This window comes from Bufo bufo, chromosome 1, assembly GCF_905171765.1.
Source record: "Bufo bufo chromosome 1, aBufBuf1.1, whole genome shotgun sequence".
Classification (NCBI taxonomy): Eukaryota; Metazoa; Chordata; class Amphibia; order Anura; family Bufonidae; genus Bufo; species Bufo bufo.
The window spans coordinates 456,343,572-456,366,076 of record NC_053389.1 but is presented as its reverse complement, the minus strand read 5'-3'; positions in this window follow the sequence as shown (position 1 = coordinate 456,366,076).

The window sequence follows — 22,505 nt, the reverse complement described above, 5'->3', positions numbered from 1 at the left end:
TATTTCAATAGATTGCCAAAGGGATTCTGTTCTTACTTTAGTAATCTATCACCTGGATTATAAAACAGAGCTGCTAGCTGCCATGAGAAAGAGAGAGAACATTATAGTTATCTCTCACCTGCTTTATAAAACAGAGCTGCTAGCTGCCATGAGAAAGAAAGAGAACACTACAGTAATCTATCAACTGCTTTAATAGAAATCTGCCACCTGCAACCAAAAAGAGAGAACACTACAGTAATGTATCATATGCCATATAAAACAGAGCTGCTACCTGCAACGAGAAAGAGAGCGCTGCAGTAATCTATCACCTACCTTATAAAACACAACTGCTTTCTGCATTGAGAAGGAGAGATCCACATTATTAATAATTATTGTTATTTAATAGGCTTGTTCTGTGAAAAAACTACGGTATATTAACCTAATACATATGACATATTAGCAAGTCACAGCAGGCATGACTTCCCGCAAATTGACGTGCTGGTAAGTCATGATGATGGGGTGGACATCGGAGCTGTGAGCGCCCGATCAGTGCAGGGGTCCGGCTGTGACTGACAGCTGGGCTCCTGCTGTATCCGCCGTTATAGAAACATAGAATGTGTCGGCAGATAAGAACCATTTGGCCCATCTAGTCTGCCCATGGCCCACCTAGTCTGCCCAGCATTTAGAGCGATGAACTCCTTATATGTCGCGATCAATGCTGACCGTGGCATATAAGAGGATTGCAGAGTGAGGGGGCTCCCTCTGCCTCTCCGTCAGCCACTTGTGCTGCAGTGACAGTGTGCCAATGGCTGCCATGACATCCTCAGGCCTCTCAAAGGCCTCGGGGTCCGCTGTGACCTGAAGTGCACAGCGTGAGGTCACAGAGCGCCGTCATACTGTGCGCAGCCGCAGCACAGTCAACAGCCGAGGACCAGGAAGCAGTAAAAAGCCTTCACCGCTTCCCGGTCCTCCGGTACTAACTTTTGGGGGAAAAATGTGTCTTATGGGGTGAAAAATATGTTATTTTAATGCCAAAAAAGCATAATATGGTTGAATATAACAAAATTGTTGAACTTCTAAACAGTCAGCAAGTGTTGTAAAACTCTCAAAGGAAATAAAATTATCAATGTCACTCATTCTTTTTCAAAAATGCCTAAATATAAGACTTGGTTCACATTAGCATTTTGTTTTCCTCTCGTCTGATCAGTCAGAAGAACAGAGAAATAAAAATAAAAAATGTATGTCTTTTTTAGTGCATTCGTTTGTGTCAGTTCCATCAGAGATCCATTATTTATGATGGGAGAAAAAGTCCTGCTTTTTCTCTCTTCAAAAATAATGGATCTTCTTAATTTTATTTTATTTTTTTCTTCTGATGGATCAGAAGAGTGGAAAACAATTCTGTAAAAAGAACAAAGCCTAATTAAGATTATTAAAGTTACTCAGATAACAATTATTCCATATCGGAGAAAACCTAACACCTAGTTTCTTCTTCAAATAGACCCATAATTAACCCCTTAAGGACCCCTGCCATACATGTACGGCACTGGTGGACGTCACTTAAGGATCAGCGGCCTACATACACGGAAGTCTGATTGGGTGTGTGCAGGGACTGCGCCCGCCCGATCAGCGGCACAGACCCAGCAGTCACTGACAGCTGGGCCCCTGCTGCATACGCCGGCAGGGCCGGCGCAACCATATAGGCGAACTAGGCGTTCGCCTAGGGCGCCGGCATGCTGGGGGCGCCCTGGTGGGCTCCCCCTGACTAGGGGGTTGCAGCCCTGGGCGACAGGGCGAGCGGCTCTTGAGCTGCCCCCAGCGCCGTTACAGGGGGGCCAGGAGGTGGAGGTCCTTCTTAAATATGGCAGAGCAGACATCTGCTTACCCTGATGGCAGGTGCCTGCTCTGCCAGTAAATTACCGGAGGAGAGGAGGCGGGCGGCAAGGGAGGCTGTTCTAGCATCTCCCCACTCCTCCCTCGCGCGCCCTCTGTGATGTCAGAATATGACATCATTCCGGCCCCGGCATACTAAACGGCGCGCTGGAGGACTGAGGAGCTGCACCACACTGGACCCCAGGGAGGTGAGTGTTTAAGTGTTTGACTGAGTGAGTGTCTGCCTGTGTATTTATGTCAGTGAGTATGTGTATGTATGTCAGTGAGTATATGTGTGTGTTTGTCTGCCAGTGAGTGAGTGTCTGTCAGTGAGTTTCCACTTCACGACGGGAGTACCTCTGAACCTGTGGGAAATATCCAGGCAGAAGCCGGCCGTACTTTTCCCAATGACGTCAGTGCCTGTGAAGCCTCCTCTTCTACAATCTGTTAACAGAACCTGCCAGCGAGCCGTCCAGTTCCCCCTGCCTTCTTCTCCTTATCGCCCGTGTGCCAGAGACTCCCCTCAGCTCCCTGCAAAAACCACTTCCAGGACAGACTTGAAATGGTTAACAGTTGTGACAACGAACCTTCCTCCACCATGTTTGAACAGAGGCATTGCTACCTACGGTAGGTCTATGGGCGTCTATGGGGGACTTGATTTCTAAGGCCGTCGGGGATATATATAGAATATATGTAGCAGAGCTGAATTTGCACACTGCTCTGGGATCATTGCCTGCCTATTCAGGCTAGGGAACCCTATGTAAAAAGCCCTGATGGCTCATCTGTGCAATGTGCCAAGTGACAAATTTGGCCCTGCTACACCTGTACCCCGTTAAAGAATTTGGGTGCAGGTTCTAGTGTGTAGACATGTCCCGACTAGCCTTGTCACCTATTTCCTTCAACAAAGGGATCAGTGTGTGAAATGAAATAGGACAGTCATGTAGATACCTCTTTCGCTTCTGTGGATAGATTGCAAGCTCTTGAAGCATGCTCCTTTGATGGCTTGGCATTAGCAGCGCCACCTACTGCACCTATAGATCCATCACATGCGTGGCTGGATTGTCGCTGACCTGTTAGGCACTTTACCTCTCTTGGTAGCCTTACTCACCCTCTAACTATGCACTTTATGACATCTTTTTGGGCGTTGCTGCTGTCACCTGACATACCGTAGGTGTCTCGCTGTCAGTGAGTGTATGTGTGTCTGACAGTGAGTTTCTGTGTACGTCATTCAGTGAGTGTCTAAGTGCGTGTCTGTCTGTCAGTGTTTGTGTGTGTTTGTCAGTGAGTGAGTGACATGAGGGCGGGGGCGGCAAAATGGATCTTTGCCTAGGGCGGCAAAAATCCTTGCACTGGCCCTGTACGCCGGCATCGGTGAAAACACAGAAGCCGGCGTATTAACCCCTCAAATGCCTCGGTCAAAGCTGACTGTGGCATGCAGAGTGTACGGGTGCCCTCCGCATTTCCATTGGTTCCCCGTGCTGCATTGGCGGGGTCCCGATGGCAGAGAAGGCATGCCTTCCATAGGCATTGGGGCTTGCTTTCTACGGAAGCCTGTGAAATCCAGCCCCAGCTGGGTCTCACAGGCAGGCTATCAGCATACAAGCTGACATGCAATGTATTACAATACAGGATGTATTATAATACATTGCAGAGGGGATCAGACCCCAGAAGTTGAAGTCCCAGAGTGGGACAAAAAAAAAAGTTAAAAAAAAACGCAGTTGAAAAGATAAAATAAAAACTGTGCTAAAACAATAATTTTTTTGTCACCTTACATCACAAAAAGTGCAACACCAAGTGATTAGAGATGAGCGAACTTATTGATTCCGCTACCATGGACCACAACGGAATTCGGAATCCATATCGGGATCCTCCGCTAACCGGAAGCCGAACTTTAGACGCCGAACTTAAAACAGAAGTTCGCTCATCTCTACAAGTGATCAAAAAGGCATATGCCCCCCAAAATAGTACCAATCAGTCACCTCATCCCGCAAAAAATATGCATTGGGGCTTGCTTTCTACGGAAGCCTGTGAAATCCAGCCCCAGCTGGGTCTCACAGGCAGGCTATCAGCATACAAGCTGACATGCAATGTATTACAATACAGGATGTATTATAATACATTGCAGAGGGGATCAGACCCCAGAAGTTGAAGTCCCAGAGTGGGACAAAAAAAAAAGTTAAAAAAAAACGCAGTTGAAAAGATAAAATAAAAACTGTGCTAAAACAATAATTTTTTTGTCACCTTACATCACAAAAAGTGCAACACCAAGTGATTAGAGATGAGCGAACTTATTGATTCCGCTACCATGGACCACAACGGAATTCGGAATCCATATCGGGATCCTCCGCTAACCGGAAGCCGAACTTTAGACGCCGAACTTAAAACAGAAGTTCGCTCATCTCTACAAGTGATCAAAAAGGCATATGCCCCCCAAAATAGTACCAATCAGTCACCTCATCCCGCAAAAAATATGCCTCTATATAAAACAATCGGGCAAAAAATAAAAAAAAACTATGACTTTCAGAATGCTTTTATTGTGTTAAAAGTGAAAAAAGCGCCATTTTTTGTCACCTTACATCCCAAAAAGTGTAATACCAAGCGATCAAAAAGTCATACGCACCTCAAAATAGTACCAATCAAACTGTCATCCAGGGGCGTAACTACTATAGCGGCAGACCATGCGACTGCTATGGGGCCCAGGCCAAGAGGGCCCAGTCTTAGTTGGGGTTATCTCCTCTTCTACTGGAGGTGAAAACTTGGTTAGGACTCTACCATCTAAAGGAACAACTTTTAGCAAATGAGGCAGTGAGAAAATGGCCCAATGGTCATTGAAAAGGGTTTAGGCAGAAACCCTTCTGTCCTGTGTGGGGGAGCCTGGTTTGATCCTTGCTATGGGGCCCTTACTTCTCTATGTACGCCACTGCTGTCATCTCATCCTGCAAAAAAATTAGATCCTATGTAAGACAATCGCCCAAAAAATAAAAAAACTATGGCTCTCAGAATATAGACAATAAAACATGATTTTTTTTTGTTTCAAAAATGCATTTATTGTGTAAAATTTAAATAAATAAAAAAAAGTATACATATTTTCGGTATTTCCGCGTCTGTAACAACCTGCTGTATAAAAATATCACATGATCTAACCGCTCAGGTGAACACTGTAAAAAAATAAAAATAAAAACTGTGTCAAAAAAGCCATTTTTTTTCACCTTACATCGCAAAAAGTGTAATACCAAGCGACTAAATAGCACCCTAAAATAGTATCAAACTATCATATGCACCCTAAAATAGTATCAAACCATCATCTCATACCGAAAAAAGTGAGCCCCTACATAAGACAGTCGGCCAAAAAAGAAAAAAAATATATAGCTTTCAGAATATGGAGACACTAAAAAAAAATATATTTTTTAAATGCTTTATTATGTAAAACTGAAACAAACAACCAAAAAAAATTGCTATTGTCGCTTCCATAAAAAATAGCACATGATCTAACATGTCAGATGAACACTCTAAAAACCTGTTTCTACTCTAGGGGTGCATCAAGGGGTTTTAAAATGTGACATGGCAACTTAAAATTATCCCAGTGAAATGTGCCCTCCAAAAACCACATGGCGCTTCTTCTGTGCCCTGCCGTGTTCCCGTACAGCAGTTTACGATCACAAATGGGGTGTTTCTGTAAACTAAAGAATCAGGGTAATAAATATTGAGTTTTGTTTGGCTGTTAACCCTTGCTTTGTTAGCGGAAAAAAATGGATTAAAATGGAAAATCTGCCACCTAGGGCTAACAAAGTTTGTAAAATCAGTTTTAAATACCTTGAGACACTCTAAAATGGGGTCACTTTTTTGGAGTTTCTACTTTAGGGGGCCATTTATGGGTGGTTTCTATTATGTAAGCCCCACAAAGTGACTTCAGACCTGAATTGGTCCTTAAAAATTGGGTTTTGGAAATTTTCTTAAAACGTTTAAGATTTGCTTCTAAATTTCTAAGCCTTCTAACGTCCCCCAAAAAAAAAAAATATACACCACTGTCATGAAGTACAATATGTGATGAGAAAACAATCTCAGAATGGCCTGGATAAGTAAAAGCGTTTTAAAGTTATCACCACATAAAGTGACACACGTCAGATTTGCAAACAATGGCCTGGTCCTTAAGGTTAAAAATAGCAGGGTCAATACCAATCTACCCGCCATACTGAGAAGTAATTTAATCCACATTTTAACCTTCCTATGAATATTGGCCAATACTAGAAGGACATTTAAAGAGACATTCAAACAGGGTATTATTAATAATAAATAGACCTAAGTATTTAATATTGCCCCCAGGCTGAAACACCTGTTATTATAATATATGTAATATATATATATATATATATATATATATATATATATACACACACACACACACACAACAGTGTAGTGATCTGAGAGGTAAAAGGTATAATAGAAGCATTGGGTACATACAGTTGCAAGAAAAAGTATGTGAACCCTTTGGAATGATATGGATTTCTGCACAAATTGGTCATAAAATGTGATCTGATCTTCATCTAAGTCACAACAATAGACAATCACAGTCTGTTTAAACTAATAACACACAAAGAATTAAATGTTACCATGTTTTTATTGAACACACCATGTAGACATTCACAGTGCAGGTGGAAAAAGTATGTGAACCCTTGTATTTACTAACTGGTTGAACCTCCTTTGGCAGCAATAACTTCAACCAAACATTTCCTGTAGTTGCAGATCAGACGTGCACAACGGTAAGAGTAATTCTTGACCATTCCTCTTTACAGAACTGTTTCAGTTCAGCAATATTCTTGGGATGTTGGGTGTGAATGGCTTTCTTGTGGTCATGCCACAGCATCTCAATCGGGTTGAGGTCAGGACTCTGACTGTGCCACTCCAGAAGGCATATTTTCTTCTGTTTAAGCCATTCTGTTGTTGATTTACTTCTATGCTTTGGGTCGTTGTCCTGTTGCAACACCCATCTTCTGTTGAGCTTCAGCTGGTGGACAGATAGCCTTAAGTTCTCCTGCAAAATTGTCTTAATAAACTTGGGAATTCATTTTTCCTTCGATGATAGAAATCCGTCCAGGCCCTGACGCAGCAAAGCAGCCCCAAACCATGATGCCCTCACCACCATACTTCACAGTTGGGATGAGATTTTGATGTTGGCGTGCTATGCCTCTTTTTCTCCACACATAGTGTTGTGTGTTTCTTCCAAACAGCTCAACTTTGGTTTCATCTGTCCACAGAATATTTTGCCAGTACTGCTGTGGAACATCCAGGTGCTCTTGTGCAAACTGTAAACATGCAGCAATGTTTTTTTTGGACAGCAGTGGGTTCCTCTGTGGTATCCACCCATGAAATCCATTCTTGTTTAGTGTTTTACGTATCGTAGATTTGCTTACAGGGATGTTAGCATATGCCAGAGACTTTTGTAAGTCTTTAGCTGACACTCTAGGATTCTTCTTCACCTCATTGAACAGTCTGCGCTGTGCTCTTGCAGTCATCTTTACAGGACGGCCACTCCTAGGGAGAGTAGCAGCAGTGCTGAACTTTCTCCATTTATAGACATTTTGTCTTACCGTGGACTGATGAACAGCAAGGCTTTTGGAGATACTTTTATAACCCTTTCCAGCTTTATGCAAGTCAACAATTCTTTATCGTAGGTCTTCTGAGAGCTCTTTTGTGCGAGGCATCAGTCACATCAGGCAATGCTTCTTGTGAAAAGCAAACCCAGAACTGGTGTGTCTTTTTTATAGGGCAGGACAGCTGTAACCAACACCTCCAATATCATCTCATTGATTGGACTCCAGTTGGCTGACACCTCACTCCAATTAGCTCTTGGAGATGTCATTAGTCTAGGGGTTCACATAGTTTTTCCACCTGCACTGTGAATGTTTACATGGTGTGTTCAATAAAAACATGGTAACATTTAATTATTTGTGTGTTATTAGTTTAAGCAGACTGTAATTGTCTATTGCTATGACTTAGATGAAGATCAGATCACATTTTATTACCAATTTGTGCAGAAATCCATATCATTCCAAAGGGTTCACATACTTTTTATTGCAACTGTATATATGTGGTCAGTTGTACATAAGGTACTGGGGTTTTTAGCTATCTGCAGTACTATATATGAGTGAGATATGAGTTACTTCTCAGTTATAATGTTGCCCTTTTGAGGTATGAGAACCAATGGGGCATGAGGTACTATTTCTGAGTTTAAAAAAGGAAATGAGGGGGGGGGGGGCAAATGAATAGAAAAAGGGGAGGACCTCCTTACCAATCCATTCTAGTCTCAATGGAGAGCTTATCTTGCAGTTCTTGTCCATGCTTTTGGGGGGCTGAAGGACCTGTTATGATGTCATCACAGGTCCTGGCAAATGCACTTTGCTAGCCTCTGAACTATACTATTTTCTGTGTAGTTCCTTTACTAGATGGTGGAGGACCTGCGATGATGAAGATGATTTCTTCACCAGTCCGGGCAGATGCACCTTTCCAACCTAGTAACTAAACCTTTCTTAGTGCAGTTCCTTTACTAGATGGTACAGAACCTGGCATGACAGCATCACAGGTCTTTAGCTTTCTGCACAGATGACAGGACCTCTGAAGGGGAACTGGACAGCATTCCAGTATTGAATGTAATTAGATGAGGCCTTTTATCCACTGTGGTCCCCCCTTCCCCTCTGACCCCATAGTAGCTTTTTGGTCTACCTCCATTGGAGGTACGCCACTGATGGCCGTCCATCTAAACTGGCAGCCCCAGCAAGGAGAGCACTAATTAGAGAAAGAGTCACTCTGGAGAGATCCACAGCTCAGGTGGGAGAATCTGTCCACAGGACAACTATTTGTCGTGTACTCCACAAATATGGCCTTTATGGAAGAGTGGCAAGAAGAAAGACATTTTTGAAAGCAAGCCATCCTGTTTGCAGTTTGCGACAAGCCATACAGGGGACACAGCAAACACGTGGAAGAAGGTGCTCTGGTCAGATGAGACCAAAGTTTAACTTTTTAGCCTAAATGCAAAACGCTATGTGTGGTGGAAAACTAGCACTGCACTCACCCTGAACACACCATCCCCACTATAAAACATGGTGGTGGCAAAATTATGCTGTGGGGATGCTTTTCTTCAGCAGGGACAGGGAAGCTGGTCAGAGTTGTTAAGAATATGGATGGAGCTAAATTCAGGGCAATCCTGGAGGAAAACCTCTTAGAGGCTGCAAAAGACTTGAGACTGGGGGCGGAGGTTTACCTTCCAGCAGGACAAAGACCCTAAACATACATCCTCTGGCTACAATGGAATGGTTTAGATCAAAGCATGTTCATGTCTAAGAATGGCCCAGTCAAAGTCCAGGCCTAAATCCCATTGAGAATCTGTGGCAAGACTTGAAAATTGTTGTTCACAGACACTCTCCATCCAATCTAACAGAGCTTAAGCTATTTTTCAAAGAAGAATTGGTCAACAATTTCATCCTTTAGATGTGTAGAGACATACCCCAAAAGACATACAGCTATATTTTCAGCGAAAGGTGGTCCTACAACGTAATGAAACCTTAAAAATTCCTCCTGTACCTCCCTCTTCTGACATCAAAATCGAAAAGCAGAAAACATATAGGGGGAGATTTATCAAACTGGTGTAAAGGAAAACTCGCTTAGTTGTTCATAGTCCAATCAGATTCCACCTTTCATTTTCCAAAGGACATCTGAAAAAATGAAAGGTGGAATCTGGTTGTTATCGGCAACTGTCAGTTTTCCTTTCCTTGATAAATCCAATCCATAGTGCATTCTCCCTTCCCACCATGGGCCATAGTTCAAATGTCATTTGTCCCTCATTGTACAAGATATTCACTTCCAAGTCTATCCAGCCCTATACTGTATATGGCTCAGTATACTACAGCACTGCTAAGGTTGAGTTAAGCCAATCATTGGCCTTTGTGGGTTTGTAAAAATTTCCAATTTATTCTTATAGACTGCCCTCAACTTATCATGAAGCAACATAGAATACTTCACCTGCTGAGTACAATAGTTTTTTAATGTCATTAGAAGACATTCATTCCTTTTGAGTGTTTGCTGAGAAATCTGGAAAAAAACATTATCCTGCTATTGTTGTAAACTATCTGAGCCTTCTCACAAGCCTGCCTTAGGACAGTGTCTGTGTCTGTAGATATCAACAGTTTGCAGAGGATCGGTTGTGGTTTGGCTCCTGGGATGTGACCTCTTGTTGGTATCCTATGAGCTCTTTGTTAAAAAAATAAATAAAAAAAATTAGCAAAAGCATCCAAACCAATGTCCTTATTAACCACTGGGAAATGAATTGCACGCAGTCTGAGCCCTCTGCACCTTCCGGACAGCCCATTATTTTGACTTTGCACCTGCGTGGCCCTGTCCTACACATCCATCACCTTAGCCAACAGATTTCTTTTTTTATAGAGGTCTTAACACCTTTGAAAGATTGTATCAATGGAGCAAGTGCATCCTCTGCATTACTTATCCTACTCTGTGGCACCCAGCCTCTCCCTAAGGCCTCATTTAGACGGCCGTATGCTGTCTGCTAAAATGCGTATTCGTTTTTTTGCAGACAGTTCAGCATGTCTGCAAAAAAAACGGATGGCATTCCGTATTTTTGCTGACCCTAGACTTCAATGGGGCCACATCTGATTTTCACTGACAAGTATAGAACATGTTTTGTTTGCTTTGCGGAGCCATAGAATGGCAGAAAAGGACCCCATAGAAGTGAATGGGTCCACATATAATTTGCAAAAAAATGGATCATACGGCCGTCTGAGCCCTAAATTTAGATATTATCAAGCTTTACTTCTGAGATCTGGGAGGACAGTGTGCCTACTGCCGCTAGAATCTCAATTAGTATTGAATTACTTGGTGCTTGTGCATCTTTAATCTCAACAAATGAGGGTGGACTTCCACCAGCACATGATGGAGACGATAGAAGAAATTCTGTTACCTCACCATCCTCATTCCAGGAGGGCTGACTACCCTCCAACTCCAGTGTTTCCTTGCATTTTATACTCACCCAATACTCAATCTTAGTCTGATCCCCTACTTGATCCCCTATTTTACCATGCAGCCGCCCTACTTTAAAGGGTTTCTGTCACCCCACAAAACTCATTTTTTTTTTTTTGGATAGTTATAATCCTTATAGCGCGATATAGGAGAATATAATAGTCTTACTTACTTTCATGCGGCCGATTCTTTAGAAAACGAAGTTTTATAATATGTAAATCAGGGCTCTACCAGCAAGTAGGGCGTCTACTTGCTGGTAGCCGCAGCAGAAAACCGCCCCCTCGCCGTGTTGATTGACAGGGCCAGCCGTGATCTCCTCCTCCGGCCGGCCCTGTCAGTATTTCAAAAATCACGCGCCTCTGGTCATTCGGCGCAGGCGCTCTGAGATGAGGAGGCTCGTCTCCTCAGCACTCCCTCAGTGCGCCTGCGCCGATGACATCACCGAAAGAGAAGACGTCATCGGCGCAGGCGCACTGAGGGAGTGCTGAGGAGACGAGCCTCCTCATCTCAGAGCGCCTGCGCCGAATGACCAGAGGCGCGCGATTTTTGAAATACTGACAGGGCCGGCCGGAGGAGGAGATCACGGCTGGCCCTGTCAATCAACACGGCGAGGGGGCGTTTTCTGCTGCGGCTACCAGCAAGTAGACGCCCTACTTGCTGGTAGAGCCCTGATTTACATATTATAAAACTTCGTTTTCTAAAGAATCGGCCGCATGAAAGTAAGTAAGACTATTATATTTTCCTATATCGCGCTATAAGGAATATAACTATCCAAAAAAAAAAAAACTGAGTTTTGTGGGGTGACAGAAACCCTTTAACAAGAAGTGGAGAGTCAGCCTTCGGTATTGCTGATTACCCCTTTACTGTGCCTACAGGCTCCTCCTAAGGGCGGCCATGTTCATTCCATATTTTGCAGAACAAAACGGCCGAGCCATAATAGTTCTATCCTTGTCTGTAATACGGACAATAATAGGACATGTTCTAATTTTTGGCAGAATGGCCATGCGGACATATGGAAACAGAATACACACGGAGTCCTTTACATTGTTTTTGTAACCCCATTGAAGTGAATGGTTCCACAAACAAAAACGGAATGGACACTGAAAAAAATAAGTTTGTGTGCATGAGCCCTTAGTTGCATTTTTTTCGTGTCATATAGAACACCTTGCAGCTGCCGAATTATGGAAAGGGTAACCACTTTCGTCGATACCGCAATCGAGCGCCGTTCACTTTAAAAGAACAGCTCTGTTAATACTGAAATCAAGCACAGATAAAGCCTTATTCTCACGTCAGTGTTTGTTAAGTGATTTCCATCAGTGATTGGCCTCATGCACACGACCGTTCAGTTTTTTTTGCGGTCCGCAAACCGCTGATCCACAAAAAACAGAAGCTGCCCGTGTTCCTTCCGCAATTTGCGGAATGGAACGGGCGGCCCATTGTAGAACTGCATATTCTATTCTTTTTTTTTACGGGGCTACGGAACGGAGCAACGGATGCGGGCAGCACACGGAGTGCTGCCGCATCTTTTGCGGCCCCATTGAAGTGAATGGGTCCGCATCCGAGCCGCAATGGTCATGTGCATGAGGCCTTATATATGTATCCTGAGTGCACAGCCCTGTCTCCCTGTCAGTGTGTTGTCTGTGCAGTTACTGCTCCTTGTCAAGGTGTTTGGAAGGCAGAAGTTTTTTTTTCTTCTTCAATAGCCCTTAATGGTCTCCCTTGTGGCTGTGTGTGGAGGCGCAGGGAGAAAGAAAGCCCAAATCTTGTGAGATCTCGGACGTCGCGAGATCTGGGCTTTCCTTTTCCCTGCGCCGGCTGATGATGTCAAGTCCCGGGGCGAGAGATCCCAGGAGTCCTGAGCGGCGCTAGGGGACTCACTGGGGGGTTGCGTAAGATCTATATTTGGGCAACTTATCTGTGGGGCCTTATCAGTCCGGAAAACGGGCCACGATTGGCCCACGGGCCGGACTTTGGACATGCCTGATATAGATGGACCTGGCAGCACCATCAAGCCAGCAGTTAGGCGCATTCACATAGGCTTATTGAATTAGCCACACCAGTGGCAGTTAAGCATAGTTCAGTTAGCAAACAGACAGCGATTAAGCATGGTTCACACGGGGAAGAAAACTAGCTGCACCGTTGAGGTAGTAGTTAAACACAGTTCGCATAAACTTGTCTGGTTAGCTGTCACAGCTGACACACTATGTTCTTATCACGGGCATCTATGCCCCTTTTGATGCAACCCATTATCTTATTGGCCTTGGCAGCAGCTGCCTGACACTGGTTTTTGCAGCTTAGTTTGCTGTTTATTAAAATTCCTAGATCCTTTTCCATGTCATGCTTCCTATTCATTTTAATGGGAGATTCTGAACCAAGATTGGGCATGCTGCTTCTTTTTAACACGCTTCATTTTTCCAAAAGGATGTTTTGAGGTGTTTTTTTTTTGACCCGATTTTGAGGCAGAAACTCTCCAAAATCAGTGTAAAAAAACTCAGTGTGAACTGGACCTAAGAGAGCCAGGAAGGAGGATGGGAGCCTCTTAAAAAATAAGTCCTTGACTCTTTGGTGCCGATATTAGTTCGACTGTCCTTGCAATTCAATTTTCATAGCGTGGCCACGCTTATGACTGCGGAGGTACTGTTCACAGGTATCTGAACCAGACCAGACGTGTTTCGGGAATTAGCTTTCCCTTCATCAGTGGTAACTGATGAAGGGAAAGCTAATTCCCGAAACGCGTCTGGTCCGGATCAGATACCTGTGAACAGTACCTCCGCAGTCATAAGCGTGGCCACGCTATGAAAATTGAATTGCAAGGACAGTCGAACTAATATCGGCACTAAAGAGTCAAGGACCCTAAAGATTCCTCCCTCTGTATCAAGCCGGAAGAGTTACAAGCACGGACCAAGCTGCAAGTCTCGTCCGAACTCCCGTGATATTTCGGGTAAGCCGGCTAGAGAGGCAAGGAGTGAGACGCCAGCAAACACCTGCGTCGCCGGATCCTTGCTAGATACGTCGAGGAAGGTAAGAGCGTTTAAGCTGAAATTACAAGCCACAGATACATGAGGCCTTGATTCATTAATGTCTATTGGAGCATTCAAACTAAAAAACGGATTTCCCAAACTACTTCAGGAATATTTGAGTCCCTAAATATCTGCACAGTAACTATTTGGGACATATACCCATATACATATACATATGGACGTATCCCCAAGGGATCGCAACTAATACCACCAACAATTGGAGTTTAATACTGTGCGTATTGGGAACTATTTTAACAGCAATTGCAATATCTTGTGGACTTTGCTGGACTTTATAGCTTTTGAAGTATATACCCTATACATGGTCTTCTATTATATTTTATTATATTTTAAATATTTTATCATTGTTTTATTTTCCCAGGATATACACGTGTATTACTATTGTGCGATTTAATAAAATTTTATACACATGCCAAATGCAGTGTGCTCGCCTATTACTATAGTTTGCAATGGCTGTAATGTCCATTATAGGATACAGGGTTTTGAAGGCACATCTGTCCAGGGTGTGTCCAGGTGTGAAGGGTGTCTTAACAGTGTCCCTCAGTGCAGTGCAGTCTGAATGGCTGTAAGCACAGATTACCTTGCTGACTCTTGTGCTCGAGCATGCAGACTCTAAGTTCTCCTTTTCCCTCTCCTTATCTCTCAGTCCTTCCCTCTATCTGTGGATCTTGCAGTGATGTTAGTCTCAGTAGGTTTCTTGGACCTGAGAGGAGGGAGCATAAGGCACAAATTTCTTCCTCTCTCAACTCTCACTAATCAGCCCTAATTGAGCTGGGGGCAGATCCTGGTTACCCACCCAACCTCTTGCAAAGGACTGAGTGAGGATTTTTAACCCTTGGCTGTGTTATCCATACATGGCTATGCTAGGTCCAATACATGACAAAACAATACTTACCATAACATTAAATACCATTAGATTAAATAACAAACCATTTACAGATACTCCCTGCTCTGGGGTACTGCAAGGACAAAGTGCTAACCCATTAGTCTGTACCTCATTACATTCAAAATGGCCAATGTCATGTTGAGACCCTGTTTGTGATGTCATCATTAGAATCCTTGTATATGAGTCACTTACTTGTGGCATCATAATGGGGGTCAAGGCACACATATGAGGTCATAATCAGCGGCAGGTATAAATAGAGGTGGCACACGGACCCCAGCCTTACTCTCCAGGGTTGGCTTTCACCATTAGGGCCTCTGACGAGAAGCACAGGACCAGATTGGGTAGGTTTGGCCGCTTTTCTCTCATGTTTGGGAATTGTTTTGCTGATCTTTATTTTCTTTCTTTTTTATACAATGTGAGAGCTGTGTGTGTGACCCTCTGCGGCCCTTGAAACTCTGCCTCAGGTGTGACACTAAACCTCCTCCAATGGAAGAATCCCAGGAGAAAGTGAAGGAGCCTTGATCTCCCTCAAAGGGCCAGAGCCACAGAAATCCAAGACCATTGTATAATAAATAAAGTTTTTTTTTTGTGTGTTTCTTAAAAAAAAGATTGTTGTATTTTTTTTCTTAAATATTAAATTGTGCCATTTCTCCTGAACCCCTGTTTTCTATAGGTATCCTAGGGGTGTATTAAATGGGTACAGGGCTAAACCCTTAAAGGATGGGTAACCAATGAACTTCAAAGAGGAAACTAATTAAAGGGATAGTCCCATCCTGGACATTTATGGCATACTGCAGATAGGTGTGGGTACCACCTGTGGGACAGGTCCTGAAGTGAATGGAGAGCACCCTGCACAAGCACAGTGTCCTCTCCATTCACTGGTATGAGACTTCCAAAAACTGCCAAGCAGGTGTGCTGTGTATCTAATCCCATAATATGAGATACTGCCTGCTGGGCTGCTGTATGTAATCCAATCATATATGATAATGTCTGCTGAACTGTGTATCTAATCTTCTCCCAGATCGCACTCATTAGTAATGGTACCCTTAGTACAGGGGTCTCAAACTCGCGGCCCGCGGGCCATTTGCGCCCCTTAGTACAATATTTTGTGGCCCGCACCAATGGCCGCCCTGCGCAAAAATGAATGAATGAAAAAAAAAAAATCATCTGACTTACTGTAGTACTGCTGCAGCGCCGCGCCGCCCGCCCAGCCTGCGAGTGCCATCATGGCAACACACGGTCACATGGGCTCAGGGCAGGCCACGGGGGTGTGACAGGGTGAGTGAGCAGCGCCGCGGTGGCGGAAAGCAGCCAGAGCAGAGGGACTGTCAGAGGCGAGCAGTCTGACACAGCCACAGCGGTCAGAAAAAGATTGAATTGAAGAGTCGCAGGCAGCCGGCAGGAGAGTCAGGACAGGTCAGGTTGTGTTATGTTAGGGTAGCGAGTGTGATGTGAGTGACAACACAACATGGATGGCATGGAGGGGGAGAAATATGATAACATGGATGGGGGGGAGAAATGTGACAAGATAGAGGATGGAGGGAGCCAGAGGGGGAGAAATGTGACAACATGGAGGGAGCCAGAGGGGGAGAAATGTGACAACATGGAGGGAGCCTATGACAACGTGAGAGCATTCTCCACAAAACTTGTGTTATGGAAATCCCAGCTCTCTCAGACAAACCTTTGCCATTTCCCAGCATGCAAGGCACTTATGGATGCAGGCATACCATTCAGTGGTGAGAAATATGTTGATGCTATTTTTAAGCTAGAGAAGGAATTTGATCACAGATTTGCAGAATTCAAAACGCACAGAGCCACTTTCCAAATTTTTGTGGACCCCTTTTCCTTTGATGTGCAAGATGCCCCTCCTGTGCTTCAAATGGAGCTCATTGACCTGAAATGCAACTCTGATCTCAAAGCCAAGTTCAGGGAGATGAGTGGAAAAGCAGACATGCATGGGCAATTTTTGAGAGAATTGCCCCCCAGCTTCCCTGAGCTTTCCCGAATGTTCACGCGGACCATGTGCCTTTTTGGGAGCACATATTTGTGTGAAAAGTTATTCTCCACCTTGAACTTCAATAAGTCAAAGTACAGGTCTAGACTTAATGATCATCTTCAAGCCATACTGAGGGTCTCAACTGCTTCCTCTCTAAAGCCAAATGTAGTTCAGATTTGTGAGAAGAAGCGCTGTCAAGTCTCTGGCAGCAAGGAGTAGGCAAAAGATGCCATGTTCAGAAGAACTGTTCATGATCTTCACTCAATGTTCTATTCATGTTCAGGACACTTCATGTTCAGAAGAAATAATTAAAACTGTTAATAATGACATTTGAGGACTTTTTTTTTGTGAAATCCCTTATGCGGCCCAGCCTCACCCAGACTCTGCCTCCTGCGGCCCCCAGGTAAATTGAGTTTGAGACCCCTGCCTTAGTATTTATAATGTTCCCTATAGTGCCCCAAATATTTATAATGCCCCTGTATTGCCCCCAATAGTTACACTGTATCTTGCTATTGCCCCCAATTTGTATAATGCCCCCTTAGTGCCCCAATAGTTTTATTGTCTCTTGTATTGCTCCTAATATTTATACTGGGGGCACTTAAGGGGGGCATTATAAATACTGAGGAGCACTAAAAGACACAGTATAAGTATCTGGTGAACCTATGTCTGTGATGTTATGTGTCTGGATGGGTTAAAGGTAGGACGTGTAGAGTGCAATGGCCAGTGTATGGTGTAGGAGTCAGAAAAATAGCCCAGAGGTAGAATAATAAATGTCTCCCATTAAGGTAAAGCAAATGGGAATTGTAGGACAGCTACAGTGCCTTGCAAAGGTATTCACCCCCCCCCCCCCCCTTGACTTTTTTTGTATTTTGGTGCCTCACAACCTGGAATTAACATGGATTGTTTGAGGATTTGCATAATTTAATTTACAGAACATTCCCACAACTTTGAAGATGCTTTTTTTTATTTTATTTTTATTGTGAAGCAAACAACAAATAGGACAAAATAACAGAAAAAGTCAATGTGCATAACTATTCGCCCCCCTAAAGTCAATACTTTGTAGAGCCACCTTTTGCGGCAATCACAGCTCCAGGTCGCTTTGGATAAGTCTCTATGAGCTTGCCACATCTTACCACTGGGATTTTTGCCCATTCCTCCTTGCAAAACTGCTCCTGCTCCTTCAAGTTGGATGGTTTGTGCTTGTGAACAGTAATCTTTAAGTCTGACCACAGATTTGTTATTGGATTGAGATCTGGGCTTTGACTAGGCCATTCCCACACATTTACATGTTTACCCTTAAACCACTCAAGTGTTGCTTTAGCAGTGTGTTTGGGGTCTTTGTCCTGCTGGAAGGTGAACCTCCGTCCTAGCCTCCAATCACGCACAGAGTGGTACAAGTTGTGCCCAATAATATCCCTGTATTTAGCACCATCCATCTTTGCCTCAACTCTGACCAGTTTCCCAGTCCCGGCTGCTGAAAAATATCCCCACAGCATGATGCTGCCACCACCATGTCTCACTGGGGATGGTGTTCTTTGGGTGATGTGATGTGTTGGGTTTGCGCCAGACATAGCGTTTTCTCTGATGGCCGAAAAAGTTAAATTTTAGTCTCATCCGACCAGAGTACCTTCCTCCATACATTTTGGGAGTCTCCCACATGCCCTTTCGCAAACTCACAACGTGGCTTTTTTTTTTTTTGCTGAAAGTAATGGCTTTCTTCTGGCCACTCTGCCATAAAGCCCAAATCTATGAAGCGTATGGCTTATTGTTGCCCTATGTACAGATACTCCAGTCTCTGCTCTGGAACTCTGCAGCTCCTCCAGGGTTACCTTAGCTCTCTGTGCTGCCTCTCTGATTAATGCCCTCCTTGCCCGCTCTGTGAGTTTAGGTGGGCAGCCGTCTCTTGGCAGGTTTGCTGTTGTGCCATGTTCTTTCCATTTGGATATGATAGATTTGATGGTGTTCCTGGGGATCATCAAAGATTTGGATTTTTTTTTATAATCTAACCCTGACTTGTACTTCTCAACAACATTGTCCCTTACTTGTTTGGAGAGTTCCTTGGTCTTCATGGCAGTGTTTGGTTAGTGATGCCTCTTGCTTAGGTGTTGCAGCCTCTGGGGCCTTTAAAAAAAGGTGTGTATAAGTAATGACATATGTCTGTGAAGGTTCTCATTTATCCAGGTCATGGTATATCTGTAAAGAATAAATCAAGGCAACTGGACTTACTGTAGATTTCTTGAAAACGTTTCACTCGTTCTTCCGAGTTTTTTCACCCTCAGAATTGAGAAAGCTCGTTAGAAGAACGAGTGAAACGTTTTCAAGAGATCTACAGTAAGTCCAGTTGCCTTGATTTATTCTTTACAGATATAAGTAATGACAGATCATGTGACACTTAGATTGCACACAAGTAGACATCATTTCACTAATTATGGGCTTCCTAACAAAGGGGGTGAATACATACGCACATGCCAATTTTCTGTTTTCTATTTCTAAACAAAAAAATATTTTTCTCATTTCACTTCACCAACTTAGGCCTCCTGCACACAAATGTGTGTGCCCCTTGGTCGTGCTGTGGCCCACAAATCGCGGCCCGCAATGCACGAACACCGTCCGTGGGGCAACTGCAGTGGATCGCGGACCCATTCACTTTAAATGGGTCCGCAATCCGGCCGTTCCGCAAAAAGATAGGACATGTTCTATCTTTTTGCGGAATGGAAGTACGGGACGAAACCCCTCCGTAGTGCTTCCGTAGGGTTCCGTTCCGTGCTTCTGTTCTGCACCATTCCGCATCTCTGGATTTGCGGACCCATTGAAGTGAACGGGTCCGCATCCGTGATGCAAAATGGCCACAGAACGGCACCCGTGTATTGCGGATCCGCAAATGCCGTCCGCAATACGGCAACGGGAAGCACACGTTCGAGTGCAGGAGGCCTTAGACTATTGTGTTCTGATCCATCACAGAAATTCAGATTAACAAAACATTGAATTTAAGGCTGTAATGTAACAAAATACGAAAAAAGTCAAGGGGAGTGAATACTTTTACAAGGCACTGTAACTATAGCAAAACACAGTTCCAACTGTACACTGCAATTCTCTCCCAGATAGTAGTAATGTGTGCATTTAGGTAAGGATAGGAGTTATGGCCCTCTATCTTCCTAAAGACTCTCTTGGTGGCTCTCTGAACTCTCACTAATCACCACCTAATTGAGCTGGGGGCAGATCCTGCTTACCCACCTAAACTCCTGCAAAGGACTGAGCCAGAAATTATTAACTCTTGGCTGTGCCATCCATACATAGCTATGCTGGGTCCAAAACATAGCAAAACAGTATAGTATTTACCATAACATTAACCCCTTCTACCCCGGGCCAGTTTTCACCCTCCTGTCCAGGCCTTTTTTTTGCGAATCTGACATGTGTCACTGATAGGAATCTCAACGTCCCACTTGGTACCCCTGGCACCAAACTTCTAGTATCGGCTTGGTTTGAGTCCCTTTCTGACGTCAGGAGAGCGCTTCACTCAGTAGGTAATGAAAGACACAACAGTGATGTACTGAATGAACACTCTGAGGTTTATTTTATTTTTAATGCACACAGGTTATATAGAGGGGGCTTTACCCCCCTTATTAGCATATCATCGTAAGTTATGTATTTAACCTATCATATTAACACGTTTCTTTCTACAGTCAGAGAAATAGAAACAAAAACGGAACTTCCATATTAGGAATATTGTCCGGGAGTAGTGCCAAAGAGATAAGATTCAGGGTTACAGAGAATAGAAACCTTACAACAATTATTTCCAAAGCAATCAGAGTTAGTTCCTAACAGAGAAACGAAACTTCAGCAAAAAGCACAATTGGTTTTAACATAAAAAAAAGAACATGGATTCCTTTCAAATCCCCTCTTAAGAACCTTTAGTGGATCACACTACATGGTTCTTTCCTTTCTTGTCCTTTTTCTCTCTATATGATATTAGGTAATTCTTATATCCATCTGGGCTTCGATCCTCCTGGGGTAGAGTAGTCTGATATAATGACATATTAGAGAGCCCTTTTTCTAGCATTCGTCTCACACAGGGAATAACACATAATGCTACTACACCTATTACTACAATTACTATTAGTATGACAATCCCTAGTTCATGAGATCTTGTTTCCAACTTGTGAACCACCCAAAGTATTGATCCCATGGATTATTTATACCTGAGTTCTTTTTCAGTTCTATTGACAGATCTTCAAGCTTTTTTATAGCTATTGTGACCTTACCAGTGGGGCCAGTATTATTTGGTATGTATGTGCAACAGGAGGTTGGATCAGTCAATACTCGGCACACTCCGCCCTTCTCTGCAAGAATCATGTCCAACACCATTCGATTCTGGAATGTCATGATTGAGTCTGCTTGTAGTTCTTCTGCTACCCCTTGTAATGCATCTCTGGTATAGTTTACAAACCTTTGCTGATTGTAGTATATGTAATTTATCCAATCCACATTTTTACTCACAGTAATGATGGGAAATATTGATTCAAATCCGGCGGCTACTTGATCTCTAGCTTTGAACTCATCTGGGACCCCTCTTGGAACACCTATTGCATCTATATACACATGGGGATCAAAACTTGAAAGGGGCTGCTTCTTTTGTTTATTTTTAGCACCCCTTTTTCTATAATATCTGATTCAGTAAAAATGTGCATGTTCATTATAGCTTTGGCAAGCGCACATTCACCTTTCCAGGCACCTTCCAATCTGGATCTTATTTTTCCATCTCCACAGATCCAATACACATCTCCTATGGAGTACACTTGGTTCTGGGTGAGGGATATGTTCAGCTTGCTGTATTTGTGACAATAACCTTTGGTGAAATTTTGTACATTCCTTCCATGTGTACTCCCTTTGTAACATGTGTAGTTACCTGGATATACCTGGATACCTGCACCTGGGCGAGGATTTTTTTAACAAAAGAGGGTATTTTGATTTCCATTCTGTACATGCACTGTGGTTATAAGACATATTAACAAAAAGAGTCAAAAAACATTCTTCAACACTTTCTGGTAACACTAGGGGTACGGTACCTAGGTGTGGCTTGGCAGCACCGCATATGTGACAGTTACTTTTATTCACAGAGGCTGCACTATACTTCATCCACTCCAGCCACAAATTAGCATCAGAAAAACCCGTCTCCATGGCCAAAGTATCCTCATATGTGGGATCAGATATGGCCCTTAGGTTTTTTAAAGAAACTATATGTGGGGCTAGTGGGTTTTTGGGGACACCTGTGATGGGTTGGTATTCCTTAGACTTATACATATCTCTAAGTTTGAACATTTGTGTTACCCGGGAAGTCTCAGCTCCCCACATTTTATGGAAGTACCATCCCAATACATAATCTCCTTTATCATATTTACCAGGGTTTTCTATTGTCAATACAATTTTCATTTCCACTGACCTTTTTTTGCAATAATTCAATGAGGAGGTGTCCACATAACACGTCCCTCTCTCAAGGAGTGTCATTCTAGTCAAAAGGGACTTAGAATCTTTATCCCTCCTTTTGAGGGCGCTTTCTGGTTTATATCCCCATTCTGTCCCTGTATTCCATCCCACTGATCCCCAGTATCCACAACCTTTTCCCCAGTATGAGTCTGTTACACATATATAGGCCTGTCCTTCTACATAGTTGTTGGAACAATAGTTATAATATGAACATGTTTTCAATATA